Source organism: Micromys minutus (assembly GCF_963924665.1).
Source record: "Micromys minutus genome assembly, chromosome: 6".
Taxonomy (NCBI): domain Eukaryota; kingdom Metazoa; phylum Chordata; class Mammalia; order Rodentia; family Muridae; genus Micromys; species Micromys minutus.
The window spans coordinates 10,840,287-10,863,225 of record NC_137975.1 but is presented as its reverse complement, the minus strand read 5'-3'; the positions used below and the strand labels follow the sequence as shown (position 1 = coordinate 10,863,225).

At 43.0% G+C, this 22,939-nt stretch overlaps 2 pseudogenes across 2 annotated transcripts; one reads left to right on the top strand and one right to left on the bottom strand.

Annotated features, from left to right (window-relative positions):
- The first annotated feature begins 15,618 nt into the window (after positions 1–15,618).
- On the top strand, positions 15,619–16,089 carry LOC308421297 (large ribosomal subunit protein uL23-like; annotated as a pseudogene). Its single transcript has one exon. The product of its transcript is annotated as a large ribosomal subunit protein uL23-like (transcript).
- Positions 16,090–16,820: 731 nt separating this feature from the next.
- On the bottom strand, positions 16,821–18,134 carry LOC308421705 (stromal membrane-associated protein 1-like; annotated as a pseudogene). The gene has a single exon. The product of its transcript is annotated as a stromal membrane-associated protein 1-like (transcript).
- Between the last annotated feature and the right edge of the window lie 4,805 nt (positions 18,135–22,939).

The window sequence follows — 22,939 nt, the reverse complement described above, 5'->3', positions numbered from 1 at the left end:
AACCAAGATTAACTGTCAAGGCCACTGTAGTAAGCACTGCATAAGTAAAAACAATCTTCACCTACACCACACAGCTACACTGTTGAAGGTTCGTAAAACTGATGGTACTGGTTGGTTGAATGAGGATGGGTTAACTCAGGCTAAGGCACCGTTAACTCAGCTGGGGATTGGAGGAGGGAATGAGGAGGAACTGGAGGGGCCACTGGCAGCTAAAAGTGTCACCCTTGGATGTTTTGCGGTGATGCTGTAGAGTGGCTAGCTGGTTGGTGGGCAAGTTCCATGCAGACTGAAATGTCGAACCTCAGCCAAGTGCATGGTTTACTGAGTTAGGGCCTGGGGAGATGGCTCAGTAGCTAGCTGGACAAACATGGGGACATGCATCCAGGTCTCCTGTTCCAAGTTAAAACAAACAAACTGGGTTTGGCTGTGTATGCCCATTGTTCTTGTGATGTTTACTTGGGAAGGATGGGAGAGTAGCCTGCCAGACAACTCCAGGTTTAATGGGAGATCTGGTGTATTACTCGGTTCTCTAGAGTCACAGAAGTTACAGGTAATTTCCATATAGTAAGGGGATTTGTTCTGTAGTGCAACTCCCCAATAATGGTCAGCAGCAGCTGTGAATGGAAGTCCAAGGATCTAGCAGTGGTTCAGTCCCACAAGGCAGGCAGGCGAAGTCGAAGAGAATCTTTCTTCTTCAATGTCCTTATATAGGTCTCCAGCAGGTGTGGCCTGGATTAAAGGTGTGTGCCACCACACCTGGATCTGGAACTTGCTTTGTCCCAGATGACCTTGACTTCAGAGGTGATCTTGTCTTAGTCTCCTGGGATTCATAGCCCCTATGCTTCAAGATCTCCATGCCAAGATCCAGGTCAGAAACTTGTAGCCTCAAGATCAGGATCACAGGTGAGCCTTTCAATTCTGGATTGAAGTTCATTCCAGTCAACTTGACAACCAGGGACAGCCATTCCATCCCGTCTCTGGGGAAGGCGCGTGATAGAGCAGGACATTTGACATTCTCCTCAGGTCTCCTCCTGTACACAGGTACACGGACTAGGACTTACATGGGAGCAGATGACATATACCATTCCCAGAACAGAACAAAACTCAAACCCATTAGGCAGAGGAAATGGAATTTAGGTTGGTAGAAAAGTGCCCAGCGTGGTTGTCACAGAAACCAGTAGAAGATGTGGTCTCACAATGTTTTTGGACAAGAGTTACATTTTATTTAACAAGTTGGTCAGTTTTCTACATGTATGTAGTACATTCTGGTTTCTGTCTCCCTACAATCCCTACTGCCCACACCCCACCCTTCCCAGGTTTGTGTCTGTTCTGTAACTCATGCCTGTCCAATTCTAGTGTCTCAGTCAGGTTTATATGAAGGACTCCAGCAGGCCTTAGTGATTCCCCCTTTTCTCCTTTCTCTTTTGCTAAACTCTTTGGATTACATCCCTAAAGCTGGCCCTCAAGGTCTAGTCCCTTATTTGACAACCAACTCATTTCTGAGACAAAACACCAAAGCCTAACAATCTTGTCCAGTCAGGATTGACCAACTTACCCTAGCACAGACTCCTCCCCCAGCTTTCCCTTTAAAAATCCACTCCTGGAGAAACCAAACCAAAAAACACCCCCCCCCCCCACAACAGCAACAACAAAATCAAAACAACAACAGCAACAACAAAAAACCCCAAACATCTGCTTGCTGTCTGCTTTTGCAGCATTTCTCCCACTGCTTGCCCCTCTGGGTATAAATCTTTGTGCTGATAACTTGGTATCTGTGTGTGTCCATTACTGACATCGAGGGCACCAGCCTCCCTTATATTTCTATTGCTTTGATGAAACACCATGGCCAGAAGCAAAGTGGGGTAGAGAGGGTTTATATGGCTTACACTTCCACATAGTAGTCCACTATTGAAAGAAGTCAGGGCAGGAACCTGGAGGCAGAAACTGATATGAAGGCCATGGAGTTGTGCTGCTTACTGGTTTGCTTTCTGGCTTGCTCAGCCTGCTTTATTACCTCCAGCCCAGAGGTGGTTCCACCAACAGTAGGCTGGGGCTTCCCCCATCAATCACAAATTAAGAAAGTCCTACAGGCCTTTCTACATCCAGATCCTATGGAGGCATTTTCTTAATTGAGGCTTCCTCCTCTCAGATGACTCTTGTGTAAAGTTAGCATGAAAATATCCAGCACACTTAGAATCTTATGTAGCTTGCAACTTGGCAGGGAAGGATCTGGTCACATGCCTTCCTGTTATTGGCTGTAGACTATACTGTGCAGGCCAATGTAGGTGGCTGCTGTTGCTGTGGGATCAGGATTGCATAGGCTGTGTCATCCCCACAGGGTAGCACGTCATGACTCCTGCACTTCTGTGCTGTTTGGTCCAGGTCCTTTCTCATATATACATGCAAAAGAGGAGGAAACTACCTGCCAACCAACCCTCTCCTTTTGCTTCTAGTTGTTACTGTAGGTGTATCATAAGTGGGCTACTTACATATAAAAAGGGGAGACATGTCAATGATTTCATTTCTAGGAGCCAGAGCCAGTATGGTCTGTAGCAGCCGAGGAGGTTTGGTGCAGTTGAGACAGTGCCAGGAATTCCAGTAATGCAAAAGAGCCTGCATCTCTCACACCCGTAAGTAAATTATAGCCCTTGGTTGTCAGTGTGGCTAAAATATGAATGAGTGTTACAGTGACATACTGGTGTTGACTAATTTTATGTTAGTTTTGGAGGCCATATGGGGCCTCCATTTGTGATGCCCACACCACTAACAGCTAATCCAAACTGGGAGAAGGCCTAAGGATTTGAAAGAAAGACACAAGTTCATTATTACCAGAAATGCTTTACTCCATCTTGAACTGCAGTCTCTCTTGACTGCCTGCAGTCACACACACACAGACTGAAGTCCTAGTATATACACTCAGGGATAATTACCGAGGGGTTATGCAAATTCCCTAGCTGCTGGGTGGAAGAGTCACCCCCTAGGGTGAACTGTCACATGAGGCAACTGGAAACAAGATCAGGTGTGGAGTGGGCTTGTGCCTGAACCAATTAGCATAACAAAGGGGGCGTGTATCTCTCCCAGAGTTGAGTCCTGCAAGCAGGCAGTATAGCTAACCCTAATAGGTTGGGGGGGGGGCTGGCATGGTTATTCCAACATCTACCCCAATATTATTTTTTAAAATTAGGGATTTGGCTTAGGCACACACGGATGACAGCACTTGCTCTTACCCATCTCAGAATAATTCACGAGGGCCCTTGTGGATTTTCTGTTTTAGGTCGAGCAGCACCCTCATGGGTTTTCCTATCTCTGGTCACCTAATTTATACTGGTTCCACTGAGCTTCGAGCTATAGGCTTGGTTACTGCTAATCTGTCAGCTGACAGCTTGACTGCAGGCTTGTCTTTTGCCTGAAGGACATAAGGGAGGGTACATGCCCACAGCTAATACTATCTCTGCTTTAATAGTCTCATGAACCTCAACCAGTTGTTTCTGTAACAGGGCTGCAGAGTTAATTCAAATTTAATATTCCTAATTGAATGTATATCCAATTGAATGAAAGGCTTTAGGTTAACTAAAGTGGAGAGGGCCTCAGCCACTTCTGAGGATTTCACCTAAGAGCCGTGACAATAAGGTAGGAAGGGGCAATCTCAAAAGATTGAAGCTACAAAAGCAGCTGCTGAAACAGCACTAATATGGCTGCAGCCTAAATCCTCCTGGTGCAGGCAAGAATCAATTGATTCTGCTAGTACGCTCCACCAACGCAGGTGCGGGTGCAGATTCTGAGGTCCTTGTCACTGCTGCAAGGTGTCCACTCCCCCAGCGGCTTCTCAGATGCACGACATTCCTGTTGAGAACATTTGAAACTATTTCCCTCATTAATAACAATAGTACTAATCTGCAGTTTTCACAGAGTGGACACAGCGCTCAGGGACCCAGACTTGGGGGACTCAGAATCCTGAGGATAACCACAAACAGAGCCTCGAGCTCTGTTCAAAATGGGGTCCTGTCCTAGCCATAAACAGGATGCAAGGTTCTTCCATCGAACCATTCCCTGCTGAGCTGGGCACACTCCAGTGTCGATCAGTGGCAGAGTGGCCTTCAGAATTTACAGTTAAAATATTTAAAATATATAAAATCAAGAATAGATGTGCATGAGGGGAGATACGCTCCACCTTTTTTGTTTTAGACAAATATATCTTTATGGTGCGATGAGCGCATTCAATGGTTGCTTGTCCTTGAGGATTATAAAAAATTCCAGTCTTATGAATTATAGCATAATCTGAACAAAATTGTTCAAACCCTTTACTGGACTAGGCAGGACCATTATCTGTTTTAATCTTCTTGGGAACATTCATATATGCAAGGGCTTACACGCAGTGATTTTTGACATCTTTCAATTTCTCACCACTATCTACATATATATATATATATATATATATATATATATATATATATATGAATAAGTATCAACTGAAACATGCACAATTATAATTTACCAAAAGAAGGGACATATGTAACATCCATTTGCCAAATATCATTGAGAGTCAGTCCCCTTGACTCCTTAATTAGGAGCAGAAATGAATTCTGCACACATGGGACATTGAGTGACTATCCATAGAGCTTTCTCCTTCATAATTTTACAATAAAATCTTAAGGATCCTGCAATCAAGTGAAATTTAGTATGCATCTGAATAGCCTTATCCACATTAGATTCTTCTATAACCAATCCAAGAGGGCGAGTATACACATCTGCAAGCCAATTTCCCCTCCATAGAGGTCTTGGAAGGGCAGTATGGGCTCTGATGTGCCCTACCAACATAGGAAACTTTGCCAAATCAAAGTCTGTAATTTCAATAACTGATCGAGAACTCCTGACACAGGGGCAATATAAGCAGCAGTTTTTAAAAATGACAAAATTTGAGCAACATAGACACTATCAGTATAAATACTTAGGGCTTCTTCAAGGAACCTCTGCAAAGCAAATTGCATAGCCATAATTTCAGCCATTTGAGCAGATCTAACTGCTACTTGGGAGGTTTCATGAATCTCTTCAGATACTACAACAAAGCCATTAGAAGATCCATCTGTAGAAGTTAACCCAGCATGGGGAAGAGGGATAGAGGAAACCACCTTAGGAAACACAATGGGGTGCTCCTTAAAAACTGAGCCAATTTATTAGCAGGATAGTGGTTATCAAGTTCACCAATAGTACTGCATAATATTATAGCCCAATCTGTATGGTTTTGTGCTAAAAAACATACTCTTCAGTAGAAGGCGAGGTGTGGAGTAGGCTTGTGACTGGACCAATTAGCATAACAAAGGGGGCGTGTATCTCTCCCAGAGTTGAGGCCTGTAAGCGGGCAGTATAGCTCACCCTAATCAGATGGGGGGTTGGTGTGGTTATTTAAACAGTTAGCTTGGCACAAGCTAGAGTTATCTGAGAGGAAAGAACTGCAGTTGAGAAAATGCCTTCTTTAAGACTGACTTGTAGGCAAGCCCTATGTCATTTTAATTAGAGATTGATGTGGGAGGGTCCAGCCCATAGTGGGCAGGGGCATCCCTGGGCTGGTCAAACCATAAAGAGCAAGCCAATAGACAGCACCATCCATGGCCTCTGTTAGCTCCTGCCTCCAGATTCTTGTACTCTTTGAGCCTGATTTCCTTCAATGATAGACAATGTTGTGGAAGTTTAAGCCAAAGAAATCCCCCCTTTTTTTCCCCCAGACTGCTTTTGGTCGCGGTATTTAATCATAGCAATTGCAGTACAAATGTAAGCCCAACTTGATTTATTTATTTTACCTTTAGTGTGAGTACCAGGGATTCAAACTCTGGTCCTTATGTTTGTGCCCCAAGCACTTTACCAGCTGCGTCATCCCAGCCCATGTGTGATATTCCTGTAAAATAAGGATGTTCCCCTGTTCACACACTAGATGTTCAACATTTGCTCACTGAATGAATAAATGTTTCATAGGTATGGGGTACCACAACACACTGAACAGTGAAAGGCTTATTCCTACACAGTGGAGGAAGAGAAAAGGACTATTGTTTTTGAATTAGTGAGCCTTTCACATGTCAAGAAGCAGCTGCAGTCTCTGTTTAACAAGACTGACCACAAAGGGAGGTAGCTTACAGGAACACATCTGCAGTCAGCATCTGATCAGTTGGACATGATACTACCTGAGAACCCAGCTCTACCACTCTTGGGGATATACCCAAAAGATGATCCAATATGTAATAAGGACACATGCTCCTCTATGTTCATAGCAGCCTTATTTATAATAGCCAGAAGCTGGAAACAACCCACATGTTCCTCAACAGTGTAAGAATTATTCTCTGTGCACAGTCTATGCATACACATGCTGATGAGTGGTTGCATACGCTGTCCACAACAATCTCAGCTGTAGCATTTATAACTTTCAGACCTGAACTAATGGCTCTTCCAGGGCTGGACTTGGTAGTGGAAACAAGAACCGTGTGAGAGGCTGGGTTGGCCCTGCAGGAACCTCAGCGACAGATGGAGTACTGGGTGGAAGGGTTTGGTTTCTGATATGTAGGCTGAGATTTTTCAAAATGCTTAAACCCTCTCTTTCTAGCCCACCATCCAAAGGTAGGGGAGAAGAGATGGCAAAGGACAAGGGGATATGTACCTGTTTAGAAGGAGTTCTTTGGAGGGCTTCTCTTCTCTGCTGTCAGGTTACCAACAGTCCAGTTCATTAGTGTCAGGATACCAACAGTTCAGTTAAAAACTGTCACCAAACATGAATCATCAGGGGCATCACAATCCAGCAGAAGCTGCCAGGCCTCTGCTGAATTAGTATGAGTCAGGGGAAGGGGCCAAAATTACCTGGAAAGCCAGGAGAAGTTCACTGTTGTACCTCTCTCAATGAAATGAAGATAAGGGAAGACATGAGACCAATGAAGCACTGAACTGTTAGCTATGTATGAACATTACCACTGTCTGTTATGCTACTTAGACTCTCCACATGCCCTCTCATGGGTCTGCTTCAGCAAAACATCACATGACACAGCCAAGAATGTCCACTTCAACTGATACCTTTAAAGTTTCCCATATAAGAAGTTTACTTACTGTGTGTGTGTGTGTAAGTGCATCTGTGTTTGTGCTACAGCACAGGAAGAAGTTGGATGATGACTTCTAGGAGTCAGTTCTTTTCTTCCACCATTTGGTCTTGAGAACTAGAGTTTGGTGTTCATACTCAACAGCAAGATCCTTATCCCAAAGAACCATCTTGCCAGTCCTAAAAACTTTCATTTATAGCTAATAGAACAGAAAGTGGGGAAGAGCTTAGAACATAGGCACATGGGAAAATTTCCTGAACAGAACACCAATGGCATATGCTCTAAGACCAAAAATCGACAAATAGGACCTCATGAGATTGCATAGCTTCTGTAAGGCAAAAGACACTGTCAAAAGGACAAACTGGCAACCAACAGACTGGGAAATCCTACGTCTGATAGAGGGCTAGTATTCAATATATACAAAGAACTCAAGAAGTTAAACTCTAGAGAATCAAAAAATCCTATTAAAAATGGAGTACAGACTAAAAGAATTCTCAATTGAGGAATATTGAATGACTGAGAAGCACCTAAAGAAATGCTCAACATCCCTAGTCATCCAGGAAATGCAAATCAAAACCTCCCTAAGATTCCACCTCACACCAGTCAGAATGGCTAATTTTAAGAATTCAGGTGACAGCAGATGCTGGTAAGAATGCAGAGAAAGAGGAACATTCCTCCACTGTTGGTGGGATTGTAAACTGGTACAACCACTGTAGAAATTAGTCTGGCAGTTCCTCAGAAATTTGGATATAGAACTACCTGAGAACCCAGTTATATCACTCCTGGGCATATACCCAAAAGAAGCTCCAACATCTAAAAAGGACACATGCTCCACCATGTTCATAGAAGCTGTAAAGAACTCAGATGTCCTTCAGCTGAGGAATGGATACAGAAATTGTGGTGCATACACAAAATGGAGTACTTCTCAGCTACTAAAAACAATGGCTTCATGAAATTCCTAGGCAAATGGATGGAACTTGAAGCTATCATTCTGAGTGAGGTAACCCAGTCACCCGTATATAAAGAACACCCATGGTATGTGCTCATTTATAAGCGGATACTAACACAAAAGATTTAATACCCAAGAAGCAACTCACACAACTTATAAAGCTCAAAGAGAAGGAAGGCCACATGGATGGAAGGTGGATACCTCAGTCCTTCTTAGAAGGGAGAACAAAAATCATGGGAGGAAATAAAGGGACAAAGAGGAGCAGAGATTGAAAAGATCATTTAGAGACTGCCTCACCAGGGGAATCAACCCCATATGCAGCCACTAAACCCAAGCACTAGTGCTGATTCCAAGTAGTGCTTACTGGCAGGTTCATGATATGGATGCCTTCTCAGAGGCTCTGCTAGAGCCATACTGATACAGAAGAACAGCAGCTAGCCATCAGATGAGCACGAGGACCCCAATGAAGGAGCTAGAGAAAGGACTGCAGGAGCTGACAGGGTCTGCAACCCCATGGGAAGAACAACATTATAAACCAACCAAACCCACCACAGCTACCAGGGACCAACCAATGAGTTTTCACAGAGAGACCCATGGCCCCAGGTGCATATGCAGCAGAGGATAACATTCTCTGGCATCAATGAGAGGTGAGGCCTTTGGTCCAGTGAAGGCTTGTTTATCCAGTGTAGGGGAATGTCAGTGTGCTGAGGTGGGAGAAGGTGGTTGGGACAGGGAGCACTCTCATGGAGGCAATGGGAGGGGGATGGGATTGGGGGAAGGGGATAACATCTGAAATGCAAATGCAGAGAATATTCCATAAAAAACTTTCATTTATGAAAAGTAAGATTTTGCTGTAGTTTCTGGTGCACATTTGGGCCAGTGCAAGGCATGGCACAAGCAATGACCTCTTTTTCTGGTATGCCAGTTTCCCCATTGCCTCTTATAACTCTTGTCTGTCTGGTATGTTTATCTCTTTTCTCCATGGTTAGTTTTGGAGAAGGATCTATGAACTGCTGAGAAGAAGGTATATTGTTTTGCCTTTGGGTGACATATTCTATAGATCTCTGTTAGGTCCATTTGTTTAATGAAGTCTATTAGTTTCCTTATTTCTCTCCTGAGTTTTTGCCTGAATAGCCTGGTGAGAATAGGGCATTGAAGTTTTTCACTATTAATGTGTGGAGTCAATGTGTGACTTAAGTTTTTACAATGCTTCTTTTCCAAATATGGGTGCCCTCGTGTTTGTGACATAGATGTTCAGAATTGAGATATTATCTTGGTAAATTTTTCCTTTGATGGTGATAAAGTGTTATTCCTGTTTCTTTTGCTTAATTTTGGTTGAAAGTCTATTTTATTAGATATTAGAATGGCTACTGCAGCTTGCTTCTTGGGTCCATTTGCTTGGAAAACTTTTTTCTAGTTCTTTATTCTGAAGTAATTCCTATCTTTATTGCTGAGATGTGTTTCTTGTATGTAGCAGAATGGTGGATCCTATTTTAGCATCAATTCTGTTAGCCTGTGTCATTAGTGGGGAATTGAGTCCATTGATGGTGAGAGATATTAATGACCAGTGATTGTTATTTTTTGTTATTTTGATGTTGGTGGTGTTAGTGTGTGTGTGTGTGTGTTAGTGTATGTGTCCCTTGTTTTGGCTGGTATGGAATTACTTATTTCCTGTGTTTTATTGAATATAGTTATCCTTGTTGGGTTGCAGTTTTCCTTCTGGTATTTTCTGAAGGGCATTTGTGGATAGATATTGTTTGAATTTGGATTTGTCTTGAAATATCTAATTTTCTTTATCTATGGTGATTGAAAGTTTTATTAGGTATGGTAGTCTAGGTTAGCACCTGTGGTCTTTATAGGTTGCACAACTTCTGTCCAGGCCCTTCTGGCTTTTAGAGCCTCTGTTGAGAAGTCAGGTGTAATTTTGATAGGTCTGTCTTTGTGTGTTACCTGGCCTTTTCCCCTTTCCACTTTTAATATTTTTCTTTGTTCTGTAGATTTTGTGTTTTGATTATTATGTGGCAGGAGGATTTTCTTTTCTGGTCCAATCTAATTAGTGTTCCCTAAGGTTCTTGTATGTTTATAGGCATCTTTTTCTTTAGATTGAGAGAGTTTTTTCTATACTTTTGTTGAAATATTATCCAGGCCTTGGAGCTGGGGCTATTGACCTTTTTTTATTCCTATTATTCTTAGTTTAGGCCTTCATAGTGTCCCAGATTTTCTGGATGTTTTTAGTAGTAAAATTATTAAAATTCCGAATGAGGTTCTACCCCTCCTTAAGTAACCAGTTTCCCAGATTAAACTTGTTCTCCCCCTCTTTATTTACCTACCTACATACCTACCTACCTACCTACCTACCTACCTACCTACCTACCTATCTATCTATCTATCTATCTATCTATCTATCTATCTATCTACCTACCTACCTATCTATCTATCTACCTACCTATCTATCATCTATCCCTCCATCCCTTCATCCATCCACACAATATGCCTTAAGCAGCACAGTATCTGGGCAGCTGCCTACCATCCATGATGTTAGAATCTACTTTTCTAATGATAACCCAGAACTATTACTATGTTTTATCTTGGCTGCTCTTTGATTCAATGGGGCAGCTCTCAGGATCAGGTTCTCTTCTCTCTTAACCCGTGGCTGCTGTCCCCTCTCCTCTCCTGCACACTCTTCCTTTATTCTTTGGCAGCTTTTCCTCCTGTTCCCCTTCTCATGATCCTCTCTGCCAAAACCCTTGAAATGTCAATCCACCCATCTCTCTTTTGACCAGCTATTGGCTATTGTCATCTTTATTTACTAATCACTCAGTGTCTTACATGTGGACTTTATTGTCTTTGGAGTAACCAGTCTTGGGGACTGCAGGTTAACATTAGAATACAAGCAGGATTAGGACAATCCACTACAGGGCCTTTTTAGATTTAACATTTTCTTTGACTGATGTATCAATTTCTTCTATTGTATCTCTAACACTAGAGATTCTGTCTTCTGTTGTTGATGCTTGCATTTCTTTTTTCTTTTGCTATTTTCTTATCTAGGTTCTCCATCTCCAGGATTCGTTAAGGGGCTTCTTGATTAGATTATGTGAAGTGAGGCAGCAGCCTTGTGGACTGGGCAACTATCAAGTTCTCAGTCTCAGTGTCTGTGCAGACAGGATAATCGGTCTGTGTGATGTAAGCCAATGTAATACGAAGCCCCTTTATTTACTTATTCATTTTGCTGGTCTAAGATTTCAGTAATGAAGTTTCAGAAGACTCCCTCCCTCTCTACTTTCTCCCTTCCCCACCTCCTCCTCTTTATCCTCCCTCCCCTTCTTTCCCTCTTTCCTCACCTTTCACTGATTAAACCTTTCCTCTAAAGGACAGTCTACCAAGACTTCTCCAAAATGGCCAAAAGAGGGCAGCAGACACAAATGTTTTCACGTAGCTCCAAGGGTCTTGCTCGTTTCAGCAGAAACTTCCAAACCTGAATTCTGCTGAGCCTACAGGCCTGTTCCAAAGCTTTTGAAATACAATCCTCTGTAGAACATAATGTTTAAGAGGGGTGGGGGTGGGGCAGGGAAAGGAAACAGTAAAGGCAAGCCAACAAACAGATACAACAGTTCTTTCTCTGGCTTCAGCTGCAGAAGCCAGAGCCAGAAGGCTACCTGGTCACAGGTAACCCTGCCCGAGGCCTTTGGGACATCAAGGTAGGTGGGGATGGCAGGCAGTGTTTGCAGTCCAGAGCTCTTAAGACAATGCTGTCTCTAGTCTCAGAGCATCTTTGTAAGTGCCTATCCTACATACTCTCTGAGTCTGGTTCTGACAACCAAGGCCTCTTTTCTGTAGCATCTTCTGTCTTTATTTTCCTAGCTCTTACCTCACACTCAGCTGTGGACCGCGGTTCAGCTATTCAGGGTGGTTCCCAGTAACCAAGGACTGGGGACCCTACAGCTCACCAGTCTTGCCATTCTTTCCTGTGATGGTGAAGGAGATGAGACAGAGCTGCTGGGGCTGTGTCAGCACAGCACCATCAGTGTTCATTAAATAAAGCAATCGGCAAGGAGCAGTGGAGGGCAGGGAAGGCCAGAGGCAGGCACAGCTGCCTCCATTTCCTGGGGAGGGTCTCCTGCAGAGTTCTGGGAATGTTTTCCATTTGCAGGTGCCTTTCTTTTATCTTTCTACTTCCTTTTTCCTTTTGCCTTAGTTTCTCTTTTCTGCAGAGCCTGGGCAAGGCCATCTAACACTCACTGCTGGGCAGAGCCAAGCCTTATTCTTTTCAAGGGATGACCTCAGCCTAGGGCTTTCTTCATAGAAGTGTGTGTGTGTGTGTGTGTGTGTGTGTGTGTGTGTGTGTGCTGGGAGGGAGGTGGGGTGGGGCAGTTATTCACTTCTTATCTTAATGAAAGCAACTGAGTAGGAACTCTAATGTCCACAGTGGAACAGTTTTTAAAGTTCATTTTCCTGTTGCTATGATAAAATACCCCACAAAAGCAACACAAAGGAGAAATGGTTTATTTTTGCTTATAATTTATCCAGTAGTCCATCATGGGGCTGAAGTCACAGTAGCAAAAGCTCAAAGCAGCTGCTAACACCTGATCCTACAACCAAACAGACAACAGTGTTAGTTCTCAATTTCTCTACTTCATACAGTCCAGGATGCCTGGCCCAGAGAATGGTCCCATCCACAATTAAGGTGAGTCTTCCTGGCTTTTTCCCATTGTAGGGGAGTGTCAGGGCCTTGAGGTAGGAGTGGGTGGGTGGAAGTGGGAACATCTTCATATAAGCAGGGGGAGGGAGAGTAGGATGGGAGAGGGGAGAATGGGGATAACATTTGAAATGTAAATACATAAAATATCCAATAAAAAGAAAGAATAAAAAGGATGAGTCTTCCCATATCAATTAAGATAATTAAGGTAATCCCTTATGTTCAGAGACTCACCTCCTAGGAGATTCTAGATTCCATCAAGGTGACAATTAACACTAACCATCACACACACCTTATTATCCTTGACTGGAATGGGATGGGCTGGGATGAATGGGATGGGAAGAATGGGGTTCGATGAGGTTTAGGTGATGGTCTCAGCTTGGTAGAACTTACTGGAACCCAGGGCACCCCTCCCTGTTCATGTTCCTTGTTACCTCACACACCACTGCACCGTGGCCCTCAGTGATTGTGTCTTTTGTCCTTGTTGGCTCTGGCCTCTCTCAGGGCTGTGTGAGTGATGTCTGATGTGGGGCAAAGCCTTGAGTGACATTCTGGTTGTGATATCAGCACTCGGTGCTCTGTGGGGGAGGATGGCATACAGCAGTGTTGATAGACTCAGGTCTTCACTTTAGGTCAGCGTGGGCAGAGAGGATTATGACACTTTGAAGGAGAGCAAAGCAATAAGGAAAATGGAATCTTTAGGGAGTTGGTAATGAGGGAATGAGAGCAGTCCTGGGTCTGCTTTCAAAGGCCAGGAATGTCCTTGGGGCAAAGTAAGGGGCAGGCAAGGGTAGAGCTTACCTATAAAGCAGTCTGCTCCTTCCTTTTGTAGGTATGAGAAAACAGTCCTCTTTCACATGTAGTTTTTCAACAGTCTGGCCTCTCTTCCAGCACAGAAATCTTTGTTAGGAAATAGATAGGATGGCTGGGGTTCTTATTAGATTTTTTATTTGATGTTTTAATTTAATTTAGCTTTTTAAGAAAATAAGAGACTCACTACATAAACTCTGGTTGGTCTTGAACTCACAGGGTCCACCTGCCTCTTTTTTTTTTTTTTTGTTTCAAGATTTATTTTATGTATATGAGTACACTGTTGCTGTCTTCATTCACACCAGAAGAGGGCGTCGGATCTCATTACAGATGGTTGAGCCACCATGTGGTTGCTGGGAATTGAACTCAGGACCATCTGGAAGAGCAGTCAGTGCTCTTAACCGCTGAGCCATCTCTCCAGCCCTCCACCTGCCTCTTGACTGTTAGGATTAAAGGTGTAAGCCACAGTGCCGGGCTGAGGACTGGCTTTTATTTTATTTTATTTTTTAATTTCATACATTTATATAGTAAAATATCATACCCATCCCCACTGCTCTCTCTAATTCCTTCCATATTGTCCTCAATATATCCTCCTCCCAATCCAACTTTATATCTTCCTTTTGAGAAAATTTTTGCCAATAGTTCAGTAAGGGGTGGGTCTGGGAGCACCATGAGTGCATGTGTGTGTGTGTGTGAGTCACATGAACCTTGTGAGCTGGGTTCTACTGTCTCTGGAGCTAAGAGATGTTGGAAGCACCATGATGGTTTCCCACTTTTTAGGGCTTCCTAAAAAGTGATCATGTAGCAGTTGCCAATTAATCCTGCTCAAATCAACCTGGTGGTGGCTATGCATGCTCCTCATTACCCGCCCATGTTCTGGGTTCTTGAATGAAAGCCACACACATGCAACCTTGTATTTTAATATGCCTTAGACGGCTCAATGGCCGGGTCACTCCCAACCTCCATGAGGCCAATTCCTCCCCTCCAATCTTCCTGAGTTATGACTTACTAAAATCTATATTCCATTGTTGTTGCCCTAGACCAACTGGGGGTCCCCTGGGGCTGCTCTCCCACAGCTCTTTCATGTTGGCTGTCTGTCTCTCCTCTACTTCTCAGGCCTGGTCTTTACTCCTCTTCTGGAAGGGTGGTTCTATCTCCTTCAGTCCCCTTGCCTCTGAATCCTCAAGTCCCATCTCTCTCTCCCTGCCCAGCTATTGGCCACCAGCAACTTTATTTACCAGTCAAAACCAACTTGGGGCAGGGACCCTCAGTGTCTCATGTGCATATTCTTGTACAATTTGGGAAACTCAGTTGACATAATACAAGCATTAGATCAAACACACAACATAATCAAACACTGTAACCAAAAGCACCTTGGGAAGGAGAGTGCTTATTTTAACTTAGAGCTTACAGTCCAGGGAATCAGGACAGAAACTCAAGGCAGGAGCTGAAACAGAGGCCACGGATGAGTACTGTTTACTGACTTGCTTCCCATGGCTTGGTCAGCTTGCTTTCTTATAATACCCAGGACCACCAACTCAGAGATGGTACTGCCTACATAGACTTGGGTTTCCTACATTAATCACCTACATCGCCTTTCCACATCAATCATAATCAAGAATATGCACTACCAGCTTACCCACAGGCTAGTTTGGTAGAGGGATTATCTTCTCTCTCTCTTTCTTTTTTTGAGACAGGTTTTCTCTGGGGAGCCCTGACTGTTCTGGAACTCTCTCTGTAGACCATCCTGGCCTTGAACTTTCTGATTGTGGTGGGAATTTTCTTCCTCCCTCCCTCCCTCCCTTCCTTCCTTCCTTCCTTCCTTCCTTCCTTCCTTCATTCCTTCCTCCCTTTATTCCTTCCTTCCTTCCTTCCTTCCTTCCTTCCTTCCTTCCTTTCTATCTATCTATCTTTCTTTTTTTCTTTCTTTCTTTCTTTCTTTCTTTCTTTGTTTTTATGGATTTATCTGTTTTATATAGGAAAATATTTTGTCAATACCGGGCACCATAAAATATAGTCACAATTACTGTCATAAACCTGGATATATCTTCAAGGATTAAAAGTAGCTTTGTGGGGCAACCCTTTTCGACAAAATGGTGCCGAAAGCGAAGAAGGAAGTTCCTGCCCCTCCCAAAGTCGAAGCCAAAGCAAAAGCCTTGAAAGCTAAGAAAGCAGTGCTGAAAGGCATCCACAGTTACAAAAAGAAGATTTGGACATCACCCACTTTTCAGTGGCCCAAGATTCTGTGGCTCCAGAGGCAGCCAAAATATCCTTGAAAAATTGCACCCAGGAGAAACAAGCTTGACAACTATGCTATCATTGAATTCCCAGTGACCACCGAGTCAGCCATGAAAAAGTAGAGGACAACAACACGCTTGTGTTCATTGTGGATGTCAAGGCCAACAAGCACCAGATCGAACAGGCCGTGAAGAAACTCTATGACATTGATGTGGCCAAAGTCAGTACCCTAATAAGGCCTGATGGAGAGAAGATGGTGTGTTCACTTGGCTCCTGATTATGATGCTTTAGATGTTGCCAACAAGATTGGGATCATCTGAGTGCAGATGGCTAATTCTAAAAATACACCTTTTTTTCACCATAAAAAAGTGGCTTTGTTTTATTACCCTGTGTGCATATAGTGCAGAAAAGGTCTTCATATTAGCACTATGTACATGAGAAGAGGTCCACAGTACAAGAAGCAATGGAAATTTGAATTCTGAAATTGCATTTATTGTACCATCCATGTTTATCTCCTCTCACTAACCACATTCCCTGTTAGGCACATCATAACAACAGTACAGCGGAGGGAGTGATGAGTAAAAGAATTTGATACACTAGAAACAGTGTTCAGTGATACATTTACTTTCTATGTATAGGATTGAACATTTGATCATACAGTACCTTCCTACAGGATTACTGGCTAATTCGGGGGTGGGGTTTATACTGTTAGCGGTATTACTAACATGATAACTACTGCCCTTATATGCAAACGTTAGAGCTATAATTTTGAGACTAATACCGATTACACACGTTAACTGAGCAGCTTCTCAATGTGGCTTATGAGATCATGGGAAATATGAGCAAAGCCTACTTGCTCACAAGATGGTTTCTCAACCTGCTTTCACAACAAATTTAATCAGCACAGACCAACACGGTCAATCAGGTAATTCTCAGTGTGAACAAATGGGGGAAAGAAAAAATACGTATGTACATAAATAAACAGGAACTAGATGCCTTTGTAGCGAGGAATGTCGGGTGTCGGTTCTGGATGAAACTCTGTTGCAGCTTCTTACTGCCATAGCTGTGTGCTCAGAGTCTGCCCGGATGAGCTTCCAGACCACCCTGCTGTCGTGTGGTGGGCTGGCCAAAACCTGCACTAGTGTTTGCACTACTGAGGTTCATGGCAGCTATCTGCTGATTCATCTGTGAGAGATTCCACTGAGGCTGCTCAGCTTGTGGCAAGCTGAACTTACTCCATGCTACACCCATTTGTCCCACTGTTCCTCCCTGAGGGCCAACGACATTCTGAAGAAGTGGCATCACTCCAGGCATTGCGTTTCCCAGGAACCCATTGTGCATGGGCATGTCCACCATCATGCCTGTATTCTGTCCCATCATATTTCCCATATGGCCAGGAGCTGCAGGCACTGGGACGCCCATGGAAGGAAAACCCTGAAATGCGGTCAGTGATTTGTGAGGTAAATGGTCTATTTGTAGGTCCCATAAACACACCAGGAGTGCTTTGCTGTGTTCCTGGGCCATACAGAGATAAGATGGAATCTTTGGAGACCTGTTTCTTTGCTCCTTCTTCTGACTTTGTAGTCTGCTCAGTAAACAGATCCAGATCCCCAGCTGTTATGGTAGACAGGGTGGCAGCTGCTGGTAGGGAGGCATGCCTCTGTGCTGGGGGCATGAGAGTTACAGGTAAAGAATTAGAAGTCATAGGCCCCAAAATGTCTATATCATCATTCAGGGGTGGCATTGTGGTTGTGCTTTCATTGGTCACTGGTGGCTCAGAAGGACCGTCAAGTCCTAGAAGTTCCACAGTGGGCTCTGCAGCATTTTTCGGGCTGGTGCTTTTCTTAGGCTCAATTTGTTGATCTTCTTTCTTCTGCAGCCTTTCAGTTTTTAGTGGTTTTGCAGGCTTTTCTGCCTCCCTTTCTCTCCTTTACTCATCCTCCCCCCCTTTTCTTTTTTTGTGATAGCTATAGCATTTTTATCATAGTATTTCTTCTTTTCATATTTATCTCTGATGAAAAATTCTATTGCTTGATCTGTCTGTGGTCTTCGAAAGTTTTCCAGAAGATTGGCTTTATAACGTAGTCTTGCTTTATTATTTCCCAGATCTTGCATGCACTGTATCTGTTCTGGTGTCCATTGGTCTAGGTTGACTGACTTGACCCTGGATATGGACCCCAAGATTTCTATGAATTCCAGCACATCTGATGAAAATAAACACACCAATATTCCAGAAAGCTCATCGGAGACCTTTGGCCTCACAGTCAGTGCATTACTTGTCCTCTTCCCTCAGCAGTTTGGAAAGTATGAGCTGGTGCTGCCCAGTCAGCTTCTGAGCCTTCTGCCGACAGGAGCATGTAGCCATGTTGGCGGCAGGCCGGGGAATGGAAGGGCAGACCCAGAGGCATGCTGAATAAGGCACAGGGTCGGTATGGGGTAGGATATGTGTTTAGTAGTTGCTCTAAGTTTATTTCTTGCTGTCTACTCCTCTTGGGTGTATCTTCTTCCTTTTGTTCTAGAGCTTTCAATGTGTTGTCAAGTTGCTAGTGTATGTTCTCTCCAGTTTCGTTTTGAAGGCACTCAGAGCTACGAGTTTTTCTCTTAGTACTGCTTTCATTGCATCCCATAGGTTTAGGTATGTTGTGCTTTCATTTTCATTAAATTCTAGAAAATCCTTAATTTCTTTCTTTATTTCTTCTTTGACCATACTATCACTTAGTAGAGCATTGTTCTGCTTCCATGTGTATATGGGCTTTTTGTTATCTTTGTTGTTATTAAAGACCAGCCTTAGTCCATGGTAATTTGATAGGATTCATGGGAGTATTTCAATCTTCTTAAATCTATTGAGGCTTGTTTTTGATGGACTATATGGATAATTTTGGAGAAGGTGCTGTGAGGTGCTGAGAAGAAGGTGTATTTCTTTTGTTTTAGGGTGAAATGTTCTGTAGATGTCTATTAATTTCAATTAGTTCATAACCTCTGCTAGTTTCACTGCGTCCTTGTTCAGTTTCTGCTTCCATGATCTGTCCATTGATGAGAGTCAGGTGTTGATGTCTCCCACTATTTTTTTTCTTTTTTTTCCTTTTTAAAAAACAAACTTATTTATTTTATGTGAGTATGCTGTCACTATCTTCAGACACATTAGAAGAGGGGATCCGATTGTTAGGGGAAGGATGAAGAGAGTAGGGGGCATATGGCCCATGGAGGTGCGGCAAGGCCTGGGGGTAAGGGGATGCCTCTGGGGGGTTCATGGAGGTCTCCCACTATTATTGTGTGGGGTGCAATATATGTTTTGAGCTTTAGTAGGGTTTCTTTTATGAATATGGGTACTCTTGTATTTAGAGCATATATGTTAAAGATTGAGAGTTTCTCTTGATAAATTTTCCCTGTAATGAGTTAAAAGTGTCCTTCCTTATCTTTTTTGATAACTTTTTGTTGAAAATCTACTTTATTTGATATTAGAATGGCTACTCTCGCTTGTTTCTTGGGGCTGTTTGCTTGGAAGGTTTTTTTTCCTAGCCTTTTACTCTGAGATAGTGTCTGTCTTTGTCTGTGAGATGAGTTTCCTGTATGCAGCAAAATGCTGCATTTTGTTTATGTATCCAGTCTGATAGCCTATGTCTCTTTTTTTGGGGAATTGAGGCCGTTTATGTTAACAGGAGTAGTGGTTGCTGTTTCCTGGTATTTTTGCTTTTAGAGGTAGAATTATGTCTGTGTGTCTTTCTTCTTTTGCTTTTCTTGCTTATTTATTTTCTTGTTTTTTTCTAGGATGTAGTTTTTCTCCTTGTGTTGGGTTTTACATCTATTAATCTTTGTAGGACTGGATTTGTGGTCAGATATTGTGTAAATTTAGATTTGTCCTGAAGTATCTTGGTATCTCCATCTATGGTGATTGAGAGTTTTGATGAGTACAGCAGCTTGGGCTGACATTTGTGCTCTCTTAGGGTCTGTATGATGTCTGTCCAGGATCTTCTAGCTTTCACAGTCTCTGTTGAGAAGTCGGGTATGATTCTGATTGGTTTGCCTTTATATGTTACATGACCTTTTCCCCTTACTGCTTTTTGTATTCTTTCTTTCTTTCTTTCTTTCTTTCTTTCTTTCTTTCTTTCTTTCTTTCTTTCTTTCTCTCTCTCTCTCTCTCTCTCTCTCTCTCTCTCTCTCTCTTTCTTTCTTTCTTTCTTTCTTTTCTTTTTTTTTGAACACTTGGCATTGTGACTATTATGTGTTGGGAAGAATTTCTTTTCTGGTCCACTCTATTGGAGTTCTGTAGGCTTCTTTTATGCTCATGGTCATCTTATTCTTAAGGGTAGGGAAGTTTTCTTCCACAATTTAGTTGAAGATATTTACTGTTGTGCCACTTAGTTGATATTCTTTGCCCTCTTCTATTCCTATTATCTTTAGGTTTAGTCTTCTCATTGTGTCCTGGATCTCCTGGACATTTTGGGTTAGGAACTTTTTGGTTTTTGCATCTTCTCTAAATGATTTTACTATGTTTTCTATGTTGTCTTTGGCCCCTGAGATTCTCTCTTCCATCTCTTGTAGTCTATTGGAGATGCTTACATCTGTGACTCCTGATTTCTTTTTTTAGGTTTCCCATCTCTGGGGTTGTCTCTTTTTGTATTTTCTTTATTGTTTTTATTTCCATTTTCAATTTCTTCATCTCTTTGGTTCTGTTTTTCTCTAGTTCTTTGATTTCTTTGAGTGTTTTTCGTGTTTTCACTTTAAAAGCTTCTATTTGTTCATGGTTTTCCTCCTGTACTTGTTTGAGGGAGTTATTCATGCTCTTCTCAAAGATCTCCATCATCATCTTGAAGTATGATTTTAGATCTGAGTCTTCTTTTTCTGGAGTGTTTGGCAATCCACTGCTTGCCATGGTGGGAGAACTGGGTTCTGATGTTTCCAGATTGTCTTGGTTTCCATTGCTTAAGTTTTCTTGCCATCTTGTTGTCTGTGATTATACGTGGTCTTGTTGTGAGTGATTGGTACCTGTTTCTCCCGTGGACCTGAGGGCCCGTGGGTTCAGAAAGAAAACTGCTTCTGTGTGTTTGGCTTTGGTGGGTAAGCAGTGTGTTCTGGTAGCAGTGACTCAGCTCTGTCTTTGTGGGCTAAGATGTGGGAGCTCTTGTGAGGCTGTTCTGGTAGCTCATCCCTGTGCCCACAGGTCCTGAGTACTACTGGCAGGGACCTGGCTTTCTCTAGGCCACAAGGAACCCTTTTTCCTATAGCATAGTACTTTCTGCTCTCTGAGGACCCCCAATGTGCTCTCTCTGGGCCTATGTGTCAGACTCCCCTCTGGTCCAGGTGTAAGAGGGTCTGTATAGTTGAACTTCAAGCACTGCCTTTCCTGGGAAAATCTCGACTCCCACTGACAATGGCCTGTGCCTTACTGTGGGCTTGTGTGTCTAGACTTTGAGCCAGGTCTTTTTGGATGGATCCCAAGTCCCTATACTAGAGTTCTGGCTCCGCTGAACCAGAGGGCTGAGTTTTCCACGTGCTCTGCTTAGCCCTCTCTGTGCTTTGGTTACTCATGGTACAGTCTTACCAGGACTGTGTCCCTGGATATCCGCTATTCCTGGTGACAAAGGGCCCAAGTGTTTGGCCCCATTCAAGGGCTTTCTGGGCGGATCCCATGTCCCTGTGCCAGAGTTCTGGCTCCGCTGAACCGGAGGTCTGAGTTTTCTGCATGCTCTGCCTAGCCCTTTCTGTGCTTTGGTTACTCACAGAGCAGTATCACCAGGCCTGTGTGGGATCTACAACTATTTAGTACTGGGATAGAAGCCAGAGTTTGATGTGTATTAGGCAGATCTGCTACTAACCAGCACAGGCTCTTAATTCTCTTTCTGTTTTTTTTTAAGGAGGAAACCAGAAAACATACTGTGAGGAAATTCTCAATTACACAGGGTGATCAAACTATATTAGCATTTTTCTTTTTCTTCAGTGTTACCTAGCCAAATAGGAAAAGACAGAATTTCTCAAAGAGGTGGACTGAGCTCCTTGGAGAGGGGTTCAACTTAAGATCCCTCTCTGCAGTTCCACCATATTTAATAAATTTGTGGTTCTCCTGTGTGAGCTATGGGCTGCAGCTGAACTCCCATAGGAGACTATGCATCCTCATCCAGACAGTATCTCACAGCCTGCAGATGTGCTTGAAGCCTCCTCATTAGTAGGTTTATATATCATGATGAGAATCTTTTGGCAAATGGAAGCATGTCTTGTTGGACCCTGTTTCTAATTTGCAGCAAGTACTCTTTTGGGTTAGGTAGGGATTGCTCAAGTGTTTCTTTAAGTGTGATCTTTATTGATTTCTGTGAAGGTTTGGTTCTTTCAGATGTGCTCTGGTAAACTGCTTATACTTGGTAGTAGTAGCTACAATAATTGATTGAACTAATAACTCCTACAATTATTGATTGAACTAGTAACTCCTACAGTTAGTTGCTGACCCAGACATTGTGTTAGATGCTTGTGAAATACAGTAGGTCCTTTATTAAAAAATCCCCCCTCTTTCACTCCTTCCTTTCTCCCTCCCTCCTTGCCACAGAATTTTCTCAGGCTGGCCTCAAACTTGCCATGTAGCTGAGGATGATCTTGAATTCTTGATTTTCCTGCCTCCATTTCTGGCTTATTAATGTGCCTTGCCATTCCCAGATTTAGGTAGTTCTTGAGATTGAACTCAGGGTTTTATGCATACCTAGTAAACCCTCTCCTGTCTGAGCTACATCAACAGGACTTCCAACTACTCATGGATATGGAAAGACAACTGTATTTGCTTAAACTGTTGAAATTTAAGAGGCACTATCAATGTAAATTGCCTTTTGTCCTTTGTAGAACTGAAGCTTGCCAAGAAGTACCCAGCCTGAATCATGGTACTAGTGGTGAAGCGAGACTAACCTGTGATCCATTCACAGGTGGGGTGTTCATGCTTCCTGGTGACTCTTCTACCAGGGTCAGTGGGATCTGAGTAGGGAAAGGGCTGCAGCTAATAGTCCCAGAGAGGCTTAACAGAGGGAGGCCTGCTTTCTTTATTAACCTGACTCTAATTGTGCGTGCATGTGTGTGTGCATGTGTATGTGTGTATGTATGTGTGTGCGTGTGACATAATTTCATTGTGTAGCCATGATTGAACACAGAGGTCTATCCATTTGTGCCTCCTGGGTGCTGGGATTAAAGCTG